Here is a 13,801-nt window from a genome sequence, read left to right as displayed (position 1 = left end):
CAGTATAAAAAAACTCATTGGCGACAATGCAAAAGGTGGATTGGATTTAAATTAGAGGCTGCTACAATTGCTCAGTTCCAGTTGATTTTCAACTGTATTCCTCCTCCTAACTGATCTTCATTGATGGACAGACACAGGGAAGAGGGATCTTCAGACCTAATGGATCCTACCACTGGAGGCAGGCTATAAGAGCAGTGTCTCTCTTACCTAAGGTGGGGGCAGAGGTTCTTGGAGCCAGTAGGCTAGTGCTGGAAATATTTTTTGACGGGTGTGGGGGAGGATGGACAAAGTAAAGGCAGTATATCTGAACTTGGGCTATCCATCTAGGGGTCTATGTGGACAATGAGATCATAGGCAGGGAGCCAAAATGGTTGTGGGCATGGAGGCCACAGAACCACAGAATGGGGAAATGGGAGATGTTCTGCACCAGTTACATGAGAGGCATGCTTGCAGAAGCTTCTCTTTGCTACAAGCATGGAGACAAGTCAGCCTAACTTGGTAAGACCAGAAAGAGGCAAACATCATCCCATAAGTTTTAACTATCGCCATAACATACTCTGAAATCTTCTTTAAAAGCATTTAATCAAACATTTTTCTTATCTTCAACATGTAACACGCTATTGGACAACCTCTTCAAATACTGAGAGCTACAACCTTTTATCATCAAACCCATGGGAGCACGCGAGGCTGCTTTTCAAGGGAGTCTTTCTTTGTCAGTTTTAGGATGAATGTGCCCTGAAAACATCTTCTTTCACCAATTGTACCTGGAGAAAAAGGTGAAAAACAACAGTGTGCTCTCGGCTCCTCTCTTTAGCACATATCCGCTCTTAAGAAATTCAGGGTCTTCTTTGGAAAGAGAAAGAGTTTGATTCCCATTAGACACTTCTGGCCTTTTTTTTGCAGGACGGAGAGATTTATAACATCTCAGGTTGAATTTATGGTAGAAAACAAAAAACAAAAAGGAGTTGAATCTTGGGCTCTAGAAGATGGAAAATCCAGAAAATTTAATGATGGGATCTGCAGAAATTATATTACTTGAAAATGTTATAAGAAAGCTAAAAGAATGAGCTCGGTATTAAAGGCAAAAATAGAAGATACTGGGTTTGAAAACAAGATATACTAAATTAATCTTTAAAGGCACTAAACCATTCTTGTGAGATTTGGATAAATTTAAACGGTACACCTTCTTTGTTACAGTCATAACATTTGAACTTACATTGCAAAACGGTAGTTCAATCAGATTTGGTTCTCCCCTAACTTTTAACATATATGCATTATGGTCGCTGGTATGCCTTTAATCTTACAGTTACAAACAGTTATCAATTCAGGTGTTTTAAGTTTGGGGAGGAAATATTTGAACAAATTTGATTTTTAAAGTGTTCTTATAATGAACTCATTTTCTATTCTGGGTATTCAACTTTGCCTTTTTAAGAATTCGAAAATGCTCTAGGTTATTCATCTTTTCAATCTAGTTCTTGCTCGTTTGGAAAAAAAGAGGAAGCAGTAACTACTTAAGGACAAGGAGCACTTACACACACACACACACACACACACACACACACACACACACACACACAAGCCAGCCAGCCAGCCAGCCAGGCAGCCAGCATCCATGTAATTTGGGACCGGTTAACGCACACATTGTTTAAGTATGTGTTCTGACTTCAAACATCATTTACAGTAGGATGCCAGCATCTGCAGGAACAGTGCTTTCCCTCGCTTCCTCTTTCATTCCACCTTAAAACATCTGCGAAGACTAAAGGAAACCAGCCCACGTCTTAGCCCCTCCCACCAAGGATTAGACTTAAACTTCACTGTGGCCCCGGCTGAAAAAGGATCCTGACAGAAAGCTAGAGGCATAAAGGATCCCGAAGAAGCTCTTGTAACTCTGGGAACTGTAAGCAATATATTTACTCTACCTCCGCCCTGCTCTGCTCCCCGCTCCCACCCTCCTTAGCTTCTAGTTTGTATCTTAACTTGGAAGGAGGAAAGGACACGGGGAAATCTAGTCTTCACTGCGTTTTAAAAAGTCCGCCCCCTCCTCTGCCTTTTGAAATGAGACAGATCAGGGAATCTTAATTATCTTCTGACAAATGCCAGTTTGATTTCCGGGGTCTAAATGCACCGTGGAGTCAAAAGATAAAGTGTTCCTTCACTTACAGCAGCGAAAGAGCCAACCCAACATTCGAAAGGCAGCGAGGTGGCGCTTATTAGGGCTCCACGTGATGCCACCCCATGGTCACAGATCCCCAATAACTTGAGCAGCGTGCGTTTTGACAGCCCTGATGCTCTTTAGTTACAGAATTTGGGGACTCATTTATGTTTTGATGAAGAAGTAGTCATTTTGGTTACTTATGCATTCCTGGGTATTTAATGTGTTGCAGTGTTATGCAGAAAAAAAAGACAATACTGAAAAATTAATTGTAAAACAGCTGGTATTCTGATTCGATTCGCCCTTTCTCTAACTTGGTGAACATGCCAGGAGAACAGAACTCCAGGCTAGACACTGGAAAAGATTTGTCCGAATAACGATAACGTTAAGTTTCAAGTGTGAATATTATTTTAGTAATTTTGTTTTTGAAGCAGTAAAAATGGCATTGAATTTGAAATAATAGTGGCTTAACATAGCTAGGTCTCCTTCAGCTTATAATAATTTCAGTCTTAAAAATAATGATTTTTCACTTCAAAAACTAGAACAAGAAATGCTCTTCCTATTGGTTGATGATGTAAGCATTTATTCAACTGAGGCAGATAGAGAAGGCATACCATTTGGATGGATGTCTAAGTTATGATATTTGCGTGTTTAACCCTTTCAAGGACAATTTGTGTTTGGGTTTGTTTCTGTTTATTGCATAAATGTGAAAATGTAGCCCAAGATATTTGCAGGGGATAGTGGTGAAACTAACCCTGTTAAGAGTTTTAAAATTATATTCTAAAGGTCCCTACACCTTGCCAATCAAGTTTGATGCTGGGATAAAAAAAAAAAAAAAGACAACCACAGTTATTTGCTTCTTTCATTGAGCAGAGAAAGAGTTACATTTTAAATTAAGCAATAATTGTGAAATGCCTAGAGAAGTGTTTTATCTGCATTTGTTCACAGCAGCTTTACAGACTTCCCGTAGGGGAAGCACATTTTATGGGACTAAGAAATATATTCAATCATTTTCCTTTTCTTAGTTAAACATAAGTGATCACTTTTGAAGTATTTTGCACGTATGTTTAATTAGGAAAAGGAAAACGATTGAATAGATTTCTTAGTACCTGAAGAAGTTCACAACATAGAGATAATTTGGCCTATTTTAACCCATCGGTATCATTCTTGGTTGTCACTGCTTAGAAAGCAGAGTCATGAAACCAAATTATTTGCATATTAAAAATAAGTTCCAAGAATAAAAAAGAGGAAGACAGAATTAGCTGTGGTTCCTTTTCCTCTCATAGGCCTTTCATTGACCATCAATTTTTCTTCCTCCTCTTGCTTGCAGACTTTATAGCTTTAGTTATTCTCAACTTTTTTTTTTTAAGTCACAGACCCTTTTACAAGTATTATGAAAGCTGTAGACCCTTCCCCAGAATAAAGCTCGCATACTGTCCTCCAACATGCACCACTTTGGAAACAGCTTTAGGACATTCATACTCCTCCCCCCCCCCCCGCCCCCCAAGCAATTAATGTCACGTGAAAGTGTTGTACTTCTTAGAACTTTGGAATTTTCTTATAATATCAAATAATTACCAAATCATTTTATTTATAAGTAAAGAACTGCCTAATAATGACTATTGATTGCAGGGCTCACATTGTTCACTTATTCGTCAGGGTGCTGGAACTCTAAGCAGTTTGGTGTAATGGAAAAATGACTTGCCTGGAAACCAAGTGACCTAGATTCTAGACTTAGCCCCACTAATGACCAGTTGGGCAATATTAGAAAAATATTGTTATTTTTCTGTAACATCTGATACCTTTTGTTGCTGAATGCAGCAAGTAAAACATAGTAGGAAAACAAGGCGTAAGTCATTTTTAATTGGATTGTGGGTTGTCTAGGTTTGCTCTTTTATTCTAAAATTCCTAACCATATTTCCCAGCATGATTATGTTTTATGATATTTTCATTTCTTCCAAAGATAATTCATGTTCACTGCTTAAATTTCATTCAGTATAGTAAATTGCAAAGAAGTACAGTGGAAAATTACCTATTACCCCCTAAAGGGATAACCATTTTCAAAATGTCATTCTTTCATTTATTCAATCAACAAATATTTATTGAGTAACTAGCATGCATCAGCAGAGAGACAGGAATTCCTGTATGCACATCCGTTTATACTTCTAGGCATTTTCCTATACATGCACGCACATGTAGATATTATAAAATTGTGATCATACTTGCTAAAAGGTAAACTGAGGCATATTAAACATTTTAAGAGTTTTTGGAGCAAAAATCATTTGAAATGAGGCAGTGAAAAATGGAAAGTAGTTCGGAAAGGGTCACCTGCAGGATCTAGGGGCAGAGACTTTTATAGAAAAAGTAGAAGCAAAGTAAGGAAATTATTGACTGGCTATAGCTTAAAGCTTAGTTGGCTGTTTGTGATTGGTTGTCCTTAGGTTTCAAATTTGTAACTTTGAGGCATTTACAGGTTTAAAATTTTGATTTGCTTAGGTAGGCCGCCATGACAATGAAGTCGCCTCAGACGAATTGCCTCCTCATTTAATTAATTTAACACACCATTCATACTGTTTTATAACATACTTCCTCTTCAATCACGGAATTTTCTCTTAAAACATGAGTTTTTTTGTATTCATGCATTATTTTGTGTTTATTTCTATCTTAAACAAATATCATTGAGTTCCTACTATATGGTACACACTGTGTGAGCGATGCCAGGCTACACGTAAGCAAGAGCATGGGCCTCACTATGGTGTAATTTTAGTCTGTGGAAATGTACTGGCCAATTATAAGTTGTTAGATATTTAGGTAGGTTACAGATTTCTACTATTTTAAATAACGTTTCAGCTGGGACCTCTTATATAAATGTTTGTGTACCTCTTTGCTTATTTCCTTTGTGTAGATTCTTACAAGCGTATGTATGTTCCAGGTTCTAACAGAAGTTCTGCTATCTTACAGGTTGTGAGATAAGCCAATAATTGTTTTAGCAAAACGTTCTTTTCTCAACTGTAGAACAGAAATAATAATACTTGGTTATTTGGAGGATTCCTAAGAATATTTAGCAATATGTTATGGAATGCTAGTTATTATTTTTGGCATTTTGTTCTTAAGACAGATTGTATCCATTTATAAGTAGTATAAGAGGGTAGAATTTCCCCAAACCAACATTGTGTTATTACTCAAACACAACAAACAGCAAATTAAAATGTTAGATAATTGTTATACGAAATTGGCATTTTGTTTCAATTTGTATTTCTTCCAGAAATAAGGTTGAACAATTTTCAAAGTAGCTGATATCTGATAAAGTAGGGGGTCTTCTTCCCCACCGGGTGCTGCTGGGGGTGGACTTCTTATGATATCCCAAGAAAAATAATTTTCTGAGACTTACACAGGAGAATCAATAACTTTTATTCACATGGAGTTAAATCCCTTTGCATTTCCAAAGTCCCATTTCCCTTAGTCCAGTAGAAGAAGTGTAGCTGGCTTTCAGTAAAGCTAAAATCAAAGCCAGTGTCACGAGTTTTCCATGTTGGAGCCAGGTCCAGTATATCATCAGGCTAGTTGCAGTCCATTAGTCCATTGGGTGTGGGGGTCCTCATAGCCATGGGCCACATGGTAGAATGCCAGGAAGCCAAGAATGAGCCATGAGCCAAGTGTGCCAAGAGGAACCAAGACAGTGAACTTCTTTGTTCAGGGGATTATATATCCCAAATTTCCTCGAACTTACAGTGGACATGCCCATTCTGGCCAATGACCTCTGTTCCCAAGGGTGACTGACAGTAACCTTCCCTAGTCATCCCTACTTTACCGGGCACATATCTATCTTCCCTTTGTCCAGCCCCTTTCCCCCAATGTTCTGCAGGGAATATGCCTATAATGTCTGGCCTTCTCTTTGCTCCTTTCCTATTATTAATAATTAGCTAATTACATTGATAGCAGAGCCACTTAGATGTCTGTGTTTATGAATTGCCTCTTTCAATGTGAGTTTTAAATATTTTCTTCAGTTTTAATTTCTAATTCAATAAATATCAATAGACATAGCTCACATAATCAAAGGCCCTTTGGAGTCCTCCATTTTGAAGAGTGTTAGAGGTCAAAATTAAAGCTAAATTTTGAACTAGAAATAGAAATTCTGGAAACATTGCTTTTCTCAGTTTTGGAGGATTGACCTTATCGTTTCCTAAAGCCCTTTCTTTAAAAATGAGTGAGATGCATTGAAAAATGAAAGCAAGTCATATGTATTCTCATAGACTGTCATATTCTACAAAATTAGGGAAATTGAAGAGGGTTTCGAAAATACTTGTAGAATGTCCCACACCTCTGGGAACATCCAGACTTGCTTAATACAGATAAGGACCAAGGGTTACATGATGATTCCTTGTAAAGGTTTCATTAAAAAAATAGTATCCATGTTTGTCACGAACCAACTTAAAATGAACTTAATTTTAGTCAACTCTTCCTCTTCTACTCTGATAATTTGGGCAGTGACAGTTGGGAGAACCAAAAAGTTGGTTCTTGTGTTTTTTTCAAAGGAGATAGTAAGTAGAGCAGATATTTTGTAAGTAGTTGATAGTAAGTAGTTCTGGTATTTTGGTACCATCACCTGCCTGAGAAAAAGAGATGTACCAAATATTTGCTGCTCTTGCTGTGTGATTCTGGTTTTTGATTCTCTCTGATTCTTAGTCCACCCTTGCAACATTCTTTGAAAATACAGTTTATCTCTCCTTTATACACATATGAAATAAGCTTAAATAATTGACTGTTCACCAGAAGTAGATTTATAGGCCATACTACTAGTCCAATCACTTATTTAATGAATTCAAATGACTAGAGAAACTCAACAAATACCTGTAAGTGATCCTTATCCATTTAACAACCTCTGGGTTAAAGATGATGGGCTGATAGGTTCATAGCACAAGCAGTTATAAATAAATCAGCTTATCCCCTTTCCTTAACTTTCTCCTCATTTGATTGTTTTGGAGTCTGCAGGGAAATTTGGGTATTTTAGGTAACAGTATGTTTTGAATTAGGATACAAATATGTAATTTGTTTGTAATATGTGTAATTTCAGTATTCAATAGTATAGAAAACTCGTATATTTATAATACTCAGCTTATACATGCTTAGTTTTTCATTTTGTTATTACCTAATTTACAGTATGTTCTCTGATTATGTAGTTTGAAAAAAATATCACAGGGCCAATATTTTTCATTTGCACAGCATTTATGGCTTATGAAGAGATTGCTTGAGAACTTCATTTCCAAAATAACTCAGTAAGTTAGTACAGCAGGTAGTCACATTTTACAGACCTGAAAAGAGAAATATGGAAACATCAAATGGCTTACTTAATGTCTAATCATGATTTCCATTTTGATGCATTGTGTATGCTTCAGTTAATTAACTGATTAATTGGTTTGTATTTTCAATTTTGATGCATGTTATTTTTAAGGCCACCAACCTCTTCCTATTTGTGTTAATATCAGAAAAATTATTGGGGAAGGAAGATCCAGATGGTACAGGTTTCCATATTAACTCACTTATTCTTCTCTTTTAACTGGATTACTGATTGACCTAATAGAGGAAGTTGCACAGACATTTAAGAATGATTGAGAAAGTAGTGTATGATCTACAATTTTGTATTTTAGAACTATTTAGCACTTTATATAGCTATACGCCACTTTAAGAAGATAAAGTAGCCTGGCCGGTGTGGCTCAGTGGTTGAGCATCAATCTATGAACCAGGAGGTCACCTATGAATCAGGAGGTCATGGTTTGAACCAGGAGGTCATGGTTCGATTCTCCATCAGGGCACATATGCCCAGGTTGTGGGCTCGATCCCCTATAGGGGGTGTGCAGGAGGCAACCAACTGATGATTCTCTCTCATCATTGATATTGCTCTCTTCCCCTCTCCCTTCCTCTTTGAAATCAATAAAAAATATATTGGAAAAAAGATAAAGTATGTAACATTTTATCTAAAAATACAAAATAGACATATTATGAGTTATATATGAAGTGCTAATTTTACTAGAGGCTTTATTTCCAGTTTGGATTAGAGCATTCTCTTAGAATATTCTAAGTATAACCTGAAGAGCCTATGACTCTTTTTGGCTCTTTTATTAACCCTGGAAGTTGGCATAAAGCATTTGTATAAAAGTGATTGATCTGATCTTGGATTAATCAGTTATAGAAAAAAATTATTTTACCTTTCTGAACAATTCAGTAGCTTCTGGTAAACTAGACATTCCTTTTCAGGATTAAAACTTACATTAGTTGTAAAATTGTTTATTATACATATGTAAACTTCATAATAAATAATACATAGAAGATCAAGTTTGAGTGCTAGATGCAACTGAGCCACTAGAAACATTAGGTCAGCAAATGGCTTCTGAGTTTCAGTCAGTAAATTGACAAACTTCCTCTTTGCCCCATACTTGAATATCCACAGCTTTAACAAGATAAGCAAGTTGAGTTCAGTCTGTAGGCAATGAGCTGGGATGTTGGGCCCCTTGTGGAAGGAGATATTCTTGCTGAATTCTTGGGTCTGTAATTGTAGAAGAGACATTGTCCTCCTGGGATAGTCTGAGGGCAGATAAATGGTGTCTTCAGCTTTTCTTCAGGCTCTCATTTTTCAATTTATTTAAAAAAAAAGGGTAATCTATTTTGTTGGTTTTTTACATGCAGTGTTTCATATAATATTATGAAAGTATTGAGAAAAATAATTTAGAGCAATTGTGTAAGAATCTATAGAAAAGCAAGTTGGGGGAAAGTGCCTAAAGATATATGCAGTTATGAGGACATTCTGCCAGCATCTATGATTAAGATTTCATAATAGCCATCAGTCCCTTGTGATATCTACCACAAATCTCAAACAGGTATCAACTTTCTTCCTATTCAACTGTCATGAAGAACAGGCACAGGAATTTAAAATTGATTGAGGTCATGAATTTATATCTCAAAGACATAACACCTAAGGCATTTCCATAGTTCATGGCACAGTCTTCTAAGTCACTACTTTTAATACACAATGGTAATTTATGTGCAGATAATTATTTAAAGTATTGTTATAGCCTTGATTCTTAGGAGAAGATGTTACTAGCATGTATTTTAGTAAGATTTCTCATAGCAAACATTCTAAATTAAAGAGATTTCTTGGTTAATGAAAGACTTAATTATAAAATAGTAAGATGTTTACTTCTAGTCAGCTACTGGGCACTTAATTTTTTGAGACTCATTTAGAATACGTTGCAATTCTTAGTATTTAAATTATATTTTAGATTGACAAATTAACTTGGTTGACTAATACCTTATGAACTATTGTCACAATGAAAACAACTCTCAAAAAAATTACAATATTCGGGGGGAAAATAATTTCTAAATACTATTTTACTTATGTGTATAGTATAGCTAGGATAATAGTAAGAGAAATGTATCTTTTTAATACTTAAGAAAAGAAGAAATTTAGATAGCCTGTTCTCTTTTTCACTTAAGAATTATTTTACCTTTTGGGTGAAAAAATGTAGATGCTAATATCAACCAGGAATTATTGATCACTGGGCTTTGTGCATTTATTCCTTCACCAATTCAGTAAGTTTTAATGAACACTAAGCACATGCTAGGCGTTGTGTTGCATTCAGGGCATACCTGGGTGAATAAAGCAAGTACAGTGATTAATTCCCTCTTGGAGGAGAGAGACAGTAATTAAGCAAACAATAAACAGTTAATAAAGGAGGCAAATGGACTTCAATAGTAGAAAATAACTGGGAAGGTGAAGAATGGGAAGGTTTTGCTGAGAGGTAAAAGTTAAGCCAAGATGTGAGGGATGAGAAGCCATGCGTGAGAGGTGAAGGGAGTGAGAACAGGTGTGGCTCAAGGTGGGGGCTCCAGGCAGAGGACAGCATTTGCAAATAAACCTGCAAAGAAGTGACCAAGAAATCAGATGGAAAACTAGGGATTGGAAGGAAAGGATGGAAAGTGGTTCCAGAGAAGCAGAGGGTAGAAAAGTGACAGCTACATTTGAAAACTTGGAGGTCTTTCGCGATCTGGATTAAAAACAGCTTCAGTGGACAGAATAGGATGAGAAGGAAGTGGAAGTGAGATGGTAAGTGGATGGGAAGTGAGGGCTGGAGGATATTGGATGCAGTTTGAGCAAATGGTCCTTCCCAGATATCTGTCAGTGAAACAGCATAAAAATGGAGACATGGAGGGCAAAGGAATATGGAGTAGAGGGAGACTAACAGGTTTGCTGATCAGATTATGCAATAAAAACTAAAGTTTGATGATTCAGGAAAAAAAAGTCATGGATATCAGAATGAAGTACTTGAGGAGAAGAGAGGGATTTTTCAGGCAGAAAGACAACGTGTGGGGCCAGGTCTATATCAGGAGGAGGAACTGCCTACATTGTGTACATGTAGAGGAGTTTGCAGATCTGGTGGTGGGAAGATGAGAAACTTCCCTCTGGTGCCTTCTGTTTTTTCAGAGAAGGGAGATGAGGTCATCAGCTAAAAGTGGGTTGGAGGGGGTTGGAGTGAGAGACTTGGCAGTGGTTCTCAACCTTCTGGCCCTTTAAAACAGTTCCTCATGTTGTGTCTCCCAACCATAAAATTATTTTCGTTGCTACTTCATAACTGTAATTTTGCTAGTGTTATGAATCGTTATGTAAATATCTGATATGCAGAATGGTCTTAGGCGACCCCTGTGAAAGGGCCTTTTGACCGTCAAAGGGGTCGCGACCCACAGGTTGAGAACCGCTGCTTTAGGGGCAGAAGAAAGACATTTTCTAGAGTGGGAATGCAAGTTCACTAGAAAAAGTTGGAATGATGCTGGGTAGTGTTGAGAGCCTCTTGAGTTTAGAGAATGTCAACCTAAAAATGCCAGCTTATGTGGCTTTTCTCCAGTTGTGTTAAAATGCTAGGAGCAAACCCAGATGAGCTAGAATGGCTGAGTTTTTCTAGAGTGGGAGGTTGGAAGAGGAAAGAAAGAAAGAAAGAAAGAAAGAAAGAAAGAAAGAAAGAAAGAAAGAAAGAAAGAAAGAAAGAAAGAAAGAAAGAAAGAAAGAAAGAAAGAAAGAAAGAAAGAAAGAAAGAAAGAAAGAAAGAGAAAGAAAGGAGGGAGGGAGGGGAAAGGGAAGGGGAAAGGAAGGAAGGAAAGAAGGAAGGAAGGAAGGAAGGAAGAGGGGAGGGAGGGAGGGAGGGAGGGAGGGGAGGGGAGGAAGGAAATACTTTCTATTTTGCAGGAGCTCTTAATCCTGCAAAAGACTGGGTTTCCTGTGCATTTCAAAAGTGAACTGCCATTTACAGTATCTGGAAGCATATTTCAAACCTTCTTATCCCCTGACAAAGGAATGGTGAACTTGACTCCTATTACAGGCTTCCCACTCCAGTACTGCAGAATGCTGGTCTAGTTGAACTTCACAGTTAACACCCGAGGTGTGCAGGTATATGGCTTTGCTGATATTCTACCATTCCTGCCATATTTCCTGTCCATTTTTTCTGCTTCAAGACCATAAGTCAACATTCCTATTTTAACTCCAAGAGCAGCCTCACGCTCATGAAACATTAAAGCCAGTATGACCATTTTCTTGGGGGTTTTCCCAGGACGGTTTACTTTAGAAAAGAAATATATGGCTTTTCCTGCTGTGGCAATCTCTAGTACGTCACGCAAAAAGGCAGCAATTAAGGAGGGAGTGGAAGCCTCAACAAAACACAAATGCGCCCCAGGGGAGAATATTTTGAACTGTCTGGTCTGGAGAGAGAGAGAGAGAGAGAGAGAGAGAGATGTAGAAATAATGTGCTTCTCAAAATACACCCCTTTTCTTAGGCTTTTGTGCCACATTGTTAGATATATTTACAAAGTGTTAACACCCAGTACGTCACCATTAGCAGTTTCTTTTAGGTAGAAGGTGAAATGTTATTCATTTTCTGAAAATGAACATAATATAGTTTACACTTGTCGATGGGATATTACTCCATAATGTTTTGAGTGGGAAGAGGAATTTTGGAAACCATCCACTTAGTGTTTGTAAGTAAACATCGGATATCTATGATTCAAACCTAGAGAAGTATAAATGATGAAAATGATTCTTTTAAAGCTTTATTTGATGAATTATAGAGATAAATTCAGTTATTCACTTCCCTCAAATTCATATCTTGAGCTTATCAACAAACAATAACTTGAAACGTAAAATTTGGGTCAAATTAAAATTTACCTATATGTTCTGTTTCATTTTGGCTCTGTTTCCTTTTATTCGGGAAGTGAGTGGGTTGCTGGTAGCTTACAAAGAATAGCTGGGTGAGAGTGAAGAGATGTGCTCAGCCCTCCCCTCGCCCCCGATATTCCCAGTACCCACCTGGCCCCATATATAGTTAACACGATGTTATTGACTATACTCCCTATGCTGTAATTTACGTCTCTGAGATTATTCCGTAACTAGCAATGTATACTTAATCCCTTCACCTTTTGCACTTAGCCCCTCAACCACGCCTCCCCTCTGTCAACCATCAGTCTGTTCTCTGTCTCTTTGAGTCTATTTCTATTTTGTTTATTTTGTTCTTTAGATTCCACACTCTGTAAAGTACACGATTGTCTAACCAGTATGCTGTACATCTGAAACTAACACAGAATAATCGTGAAAGTAAAGTGTAATTGAAAAAAATAAATAAAAGAAAGCGGTTTCCCTAACTGGGTGGGCTTGGATATATTTGTTTACATCTTTAGGCCCCAGGTACACACTTGCACACTGAAGTTCTGTCTAGGTGGCAATTATGAATATTTTCTTCTAGTTCCAAAATTGTGTGACTTGCACTATAGCCTAAATGGCTGCTTGTTTGTGGCCACCAAGAGGTGAAACAATGGAAAATAACAACAAATCAGAGAGAATAACAATAAATCGAGGAAAGAAAATTAGGAAACTGGCTTCTGGCCAGGAGACATTCTTGCTTTGTTCATAATGTAACTGTGAGCCAGGCCAGCCAGTGTCCTAGCCTGTAAAATAGGTTCACCTGGATATCACACCTGGGCCTCTCTGGCTGGCCTCCCCAAACAGGACTTTTCTCCGTTAACAATTGTATGCTTCTTTGTTTCAATGCTCTGTTTATATTATCAGTGTGTTACAGACTGAATTGTGTCCCCATCCTCTTTCCCGCCGCCCCATTCATGAGTTGAAGCCGTAACCCACCCCACCCCCACCACCAGTGACTGCATTTAGAGGTAGAGCCTTAAAAGAGGTGATAGAGTTAGGACCTTAGGATGAGCCCTAAACCAAGCCATCTGGTGCCCTCCTAAGAAGAGGAAATTTGGATACACAGCAGATAGCATGATATGTGGGCACAGGAGAAAGACCATGTGAGGACACAGGGAGAAGGTGGCCACGTGTAAGCCAATGAAAGAGGCCTCAGAGGAAACCAAATCTGCGGACACTTTGGTCTTAGATTTCCAGCCCCTGGAGCTGTGAAAGTTTCTGTTGCTTGAAACTACCTAGTCCAGTGATGGCGAACCTTTTGAGCTCGGCGTGTCAGCATTTTGAAAAACCCTAACTTAACTCTGGTGCCGTGTCACATATAGAAATTTTTTGATCTTTGCAACCATAGTAAAACAAAGACTTATAGTTTTGATATTTATTTTATATATTTAAATGCCATTTAACAAAGA

At 37.7% G+C, this 13,801-nt stretch overlaps 1 protein-coding gene across 1 annotated transcript in view; it reads left to right on the top strand.

The window, feature by feature from the left end:
• The first annotated feature begins 1,756 nt into the window (after nt 1–1,756).
• Nucleotides 1,757–13,801, top strand: part of PLA2G4A (phospholipase A2 group IVA) — a 134,865-nt gene continuing 122,820 nt past the window's right edge. The window contains exon 1 of the mRNA XM_036343609.1: nt 1,757–1,897. The gene's annotated coding sequence lies outside the window, so the exon portion shown is untranslated. The remainder of the gene's footprint in view (nt 1,898–13,801) is intronic.

This window comes from Myotis myotis, unplaced genomic scaffold (assembly GCF_014108235.1).
Source record: "Myotis myotis isolate mMyoMyo1 unplaced genomic scaffold, mMyoMyo1.p scaffold_m19_p_18, whole genome shotgun sequence".
Classification (NCBI taxonomy): domain Eukaryota; kingdom Metazoa; phylum Chordata; class Mammalia; order Chiroptera; family Vespertilionidae; genus Myotis; species Myotis myotis.
Note: the sequence above shows the minus strand (reverse complement) of the source record. Positions and strands in the feature narration are given on the sequence as shown.